Consider the following 6,000-nt stretch of genomic DNA (forward strand, 5'->3'; position numbering starts at 1 on the left):
TATTTAAGTGTTTCCTGTACGATTAGGTTTCTTGTTGATAAATACTTATAACGATGAATCAAATAATATTAATAAATAATAATAAAAAACAGTGACAATACGCTATGCTGTGAACGTTTTTCAGTTATATTGAAATATTTCTACATATTATTTGGAGTAAATTCAAACAACGATTCAAGCCATTAAGAAAGTACTCACGCAATAAGCATCGAAAATAATAAACAAATCAAAATGTAAAAAATGCTGTATATAAATACAATGATAGGTTACTATGAAAAAAATAAACTTTCTTATAAAAATGATAAAGGAATCCTTCGAGAACTTTAAAAACTCCAGCATAATGTATAGTGTAAACAACAGCAGTGATAATGGGGAAAAGCTGAACTACAGTTACAACTAGGATAATTAATTTTAGTCGTCGGAAGCAAAATGTGCGCGCGTGTATATGTTTGTGTGTATGTGTAAAAGTTGTGAAGCGAATAAAGTTCGTTAGAAGTGCCTCCGCCGAAGGCAAGGGGAAACTTGAACCATTTGGGGGCATTTTCTCCCGGAAAATCATTACAATTAGAACGGCAATTTGCACCCATTTTAAGCAGTGGGGGACCAAGCAAAATTAATGCGAAAATAAGCAGTTTCCGGACATTTTTTTACCTTATTTTATTGTATCTTTTTAACTCTTTACCTCCAGCAACCAGAGTCATTTTATAATAACCATGAAACTTATTTCGACACTTTCTTTGTGCTAATATTTTGTTCGAAAAGTACGGTTTATGTTTTTACGTTTATTTAGCTCACATATTTACCTGTTTATAGAGAGCCTCTACTTTGGAACAAAATTCAAACTGGGGATATCTCAAAGCTTATAGGGGAACGAAATGGGTTCTGGTCCTCGATTCTGATGACTCTAACTACAAAATAATAAACGAGGTAAACTAACCGATGTTGGTCCAAAAGGAGTAAGAATAACTAAAACATAAACATTACCAACAATAAAATACACCAAAGAAACTTAAGTTCTAAACACCAACAAAACAAAACAAAATGAAAGTACAAGTAACAATGAAGTAATCATGGATAATAAGAAAAGGCAACAAAGTTGGATTGGGTTAATGTTAGAGAATAAAGAGAGTTACAAACCTACTACAATGAACCTTGCAGATAAACCACAACGAACCCTACCAGTAAATCACGACAAACCCTGCAGATAAATCACAACGAAGCTTACAGGTAAATCACAACGAACCGTACAAATAAGTCACAAAGAACTCTGCAGGTAAATCACAACGAACTCTGTATGTAATTCACAACGAAGCTTACAGATAAACCACAACGAACCGTACAAATAAGTCACAAAGAACTCTGCAGGTAAATCACAACGAACCGTACAAATAAGTCACAAAGAACTCTGCAGGTAAATCACAACGAACTCTGTATGTAATTCACAACGAACCTTGCAAATAAATCACAACGAATCCTGCAAGTGTTTTCTTCAAGACAACCCAATTCTTGTCTTCAACAATCTAGTAACACCCACATCTGAGGATATCTACGTTAACAATAGCCAAATTTCACGTTGTAAATGAACCTATAATTTATATTTTCTATCTTCTCCTCAAAATTCATGAAGCAGGACATCTAGGTCAAACTACTGTATTCACATGCAGTTACCCAAATATTCTGCTACCTTGACGACGTTTTATCATTCTTCTTGACAAGTTTATAAACACACATGCAGGATAGCACCCTTGCCATTAATGTAATCAAGAACACACACTTAAATGGAAATGAACCCTACAATTATATGAAATCATTATACATATCTATCCCACAATGAAGGTTTAACTGTACTAAAACAAGTTTTAGACCAAAAACTCACATTTGATCTTCCAACAGCATACATTTCTCCGTTTAGCATCCACTTTTAATGGTAATTACTGCAAACAGAACTGCGGGGTCACTATGGGTAAAAAAAAGTTGTCCTACCTTTGTCAACCGCTTGGTTGGATATACCGAAAATCATATTCTTAATCAAATCAATGGATCAGTACCACTGGTGTTTTGTTGTTACATTGATAACATACTAGGGATCACATCCATGCCAAAAACAGAATTAGAAACATTCCTGTACTATATACTTTCTTTCCACCCTTGTCTAGAATTTACATGAGAAATATCGGAAACAAAACTGCTCTTAATGGACATTAATATATCCACACAAGACGACTGTCTGATCACTAGTATACATTATAAAAACACAGACTCACACACATATATCTACTTTTCAAATATTCCAACCCTTTCCGTAACAAAAAGTCAACATCATACCCATAATTATTACCGCTATACAAATTATATGGTACTCCAGGCACTCAGACATGTAAACGAAACGAAAACATGATACTCCAAGCACTTAAGCATGTAAACGAAACACATGTGTCACATGTCCATATACAAACAACACACACGTACACGAAAAAACACGACTTCCAACATAAATCTATCCTTTAAATGCACTACTGAATGTATCATTTAATGTAGAATTAATAGAAAGTACGGTAGTTTATACATTGGACAAACAGGCCACCGACTCGGTGATCGAGCACGCGAACATCTAAACCATATTAAACTGCTGAACCAAGACGCCCTTATAGACAAACGTTTCACTAAAAACAGGCATACAATTGAGGATTCGTCGATTCTAGGACTTATACGTGCTTCAACAAACGTTCATAAAAGACAATCAATCAATAACTTGGGAACCCCTTTTTGTTTAAATGAATGCCTTTCTTTCTTAGAGAGTTTCTTTTTCCTGTATTCTCAAATGCACTTTTAATCTGTATTTTGCTATTTTTTCTTAATTCTTATTACGTAATAGAATATCTAACTTTTCCTTTTCTTGTATAATATTTATCGAAAAGATGTGATACAAAAATTAACTCAATGTTAAATGTGCTACGCATGCAATTTTTACATTCTCTACATTCGTTTTTGTTCTAAATCTAAGATAAATATCTGATGAAGAGCACTAACCCGAAATATTGTATCTTATAAATATATTTTTGTGTCTGTGCCATCTATATGGTAAACAATATTTTCTTCTATTTGTACTATAAAAATAAAGTTAAGTAGGATTTAAACTCTCGAATAATAAAAATAATATAAAAAGTATGTCAACTAGTTTTAGATATTGAAATACTAAAAGAAATATAGTGATAACAGTGATAATACATAAACAGCAGATGGTAATGTAGGAAGAAGAAAAATATGGTATATAAATAATGACAGATAACAATAATAAATGTACAGATCAAAATATCACAATAAAACGAGAACAATAAAAGCAGTCTTTACACGATCATAAACAGGTTAGCTTATATTCAGAAATATTGACATAAAAAGACAAAAGATGAGCTAATCTACTTTAAGGGGGGATTGTTAAGACAACATGGGTCATACGATAGCTTCTTCTTGTACCTGAGTCGACGCTGCATACTTCCCTGATCTATATCCCACAGTATTACATCAGTATCTTCTGAGCCGCTCACCAGGTAGCGCCCGGATGGGGTTATGTGTAAGCACGTGATTGTCGCTTTATGTCCTTAAAGAACAGGAATATGATGCATTATGTAAAACAATACGCATTTTTTAGTGAGAACATAACCCCTTAACCTATCATAAAATATTACTCTAATTAAAATCCATCTGACTTAAAATATAAAAACCGATGTTTTCATTTAATTATTCGACTTAGAGACGAAAATGACAATACAGTAGTTTGAAGAAAACAATAAAATTACTTGAAGATAAAAAAGAACTACACTGTAGCACAAACGAATACATTCATTTTAACACAATTCATACGACGTATTTGTTAATTATTTACTGTCAATATAAAAATATCGTGTACAAATTTCATTTTAATGTGGCTTAATCTCTGTTATGTATTTGTTGATGGGCAGCTGGCGCCACTCAACTATGACAGATGTGAAGTGACTAAACGAAATTTATTACTGACATCTATTCATTTCCTTAAGTAAACTGTAGAAAGTTCAAAAATTAATTTTGATCTAAAGCAGAATTTACATAAACTACATCACGACACTCTATCCTTAAGAGAACTGGGAACAATATCTGCTTTCAACGTTTAGATCGTTTGATTTAATTATCAAAAAGCGTCAATAATTCATTTTAAGCCTTTACTCCTTGCTTTTGGCAAGACCCTACCACAGATTGTATATTACCAACTCATGAAAACTATTTGTTGGTGGATACGTTCTAAATATTTCATATGGTTTTTAGACAACAATCATTTGTAAATAAATATTTGTGACAACAATCATTTGTACATAAATGGTTTGTGACAACAATAAACTTGTTAATAAACGGTTTATGACAACAATAATCTCTGAACATACGGTTTGAGACAACAATTATCTGTCAATAAACGTTTTGTGACAACAGTCATCTGTAAACATACGGTTTTAGACAACAATTATCTGTCAATAAACGTTTTGTGACAACAATCATCTGTAAACATACGGTTTTAGACAACAATTATTTGTAAATAAACGGTTTATGACAACAATCATTTGCAAATAAACGATTTGTGACAACAATCAACTGTAAACATACAATTTGTGACAACAATCACTTGTAAATAAACGGTTTATAACAACAATAATTTGTAAACCTATGGTTTGTGACAACAATCACCTGCAAACATATGGTTTGTGAGAACAATCTTTTGTAAACAAACAGTTTGTGACAACAATCATCTGTATCTAACGGTTTGAGACAACAGTCATCTGTAAACAAACTTTTTATGACAATAATCGTTTGTAAACATACGGTATGAGGAAGCAATAATCTGTATACAACAGATACGGTTTTTGACAACAAAAATCTGTAAATAAAGGTTTTGTGACAACAACCATCTGTAAACAAACGGTCTGACAGAAAGTCCTGAGAACCGCTGGTGGAACAGATATACAAAATCAGTTGTAGCAAAAATGCATTTCTAAACAACCAACAGAGTGATGGGATTAAGATACAGGTCCTATTTGATTGCTTCTGATAAAACATATTATGACAGCGTTCATTTGAATTTAGCTGCAACGTCTAATGGGCTACGTGTAATCATTAATAATAAGTCAGACATGTTGATTTGCTTAAGGTGCCAATTTTAGAGATAGATCTATTTTTGTAAACTGAGTTAACTTAAGAAAATCAAGCTACATTCCGCGTGCAGCAATGCCACGCAAACTGTGGTCAGTGACACAAGCGAAAGAAAATTATTTACCTTTACAAAGTTAAAACAATAAAGGAAGGGCCCGTTACCGCAAGTTTCTTGTTTATCATACGGCATATTTTAAAATCCTTGCAATGATCTTAACCTGAATTTGTAATTACGTTCATATTGCATACATTTTCAAAATTTGATACGATATTATGTTTCAAAAATACGAAACGGTATCAAAAACGTTAATGTGGAGCTATTTTGGAAACTTGTGATTGTCATTAAACGGTAGCTGGTATTGCAAAGTCATTTGACCACTAAGTAACTCTTTATATATTATTATTATTATTACGATTTCTTGTGTTAACAGTTATCTTAAAATTTCACGGGCATAAAAAACGAAACAGTTTTACTAACCTACAAAGGTTTTGACAAGACTTTTCGAAGGCAAGTTATACATATGAATAATTTTCTCTTGCGTGCTACACAGCACGTGCTGACTATCTGGGGTGGACACCACGTGCGAGATTGCATGAGGACAAGTGATGACTGTTACCTGAGGAGCTAAGGCTAAAGTTAGCCAGGAATTCTGAGGCACAAGAGCAGGAGAAGAATTGCTGTTACACCATCTTGATGCAGTGCTCACAAGGCTGTCCAAAAACTCTGACGTGCCATCTGTTCGTCAGTAAAACGTAAATACTGTTATTAATAAAAACGTAAATACTTTTAATAATAAAGAAAACATTGCTAATTTAGATCCATTA

The 6,000-nt window shown here is 32.9% G+C and overlaps 1 pseudogene; it reads right to left on the reverse strand.

Moving 5' to 3' along the window:
* Window positions 1-6,000, reverse strand: part of LOC106464525 — an 82,858-nt pseudogene that overhangs the window by 21,104 nt on the left and 55,754 nt on the right.

The sequence above is a fragment of the Limulus polyphemus genome, unplaced genomic scaffold (genome assembly GCF_000517525.1).
Source record: "Limulus polyphemus unplaced genomic scaffold, Limulus_polyphemus-2.1.2 Scaffold1676, whole genome shotgun sequence".
NCBI classification, from domain to species: Eukaryota; Metazoa; Arthropoda; class Merostomata; order Xiphosura; family Limulidae; genus Limulus; species Limulus polyphemus.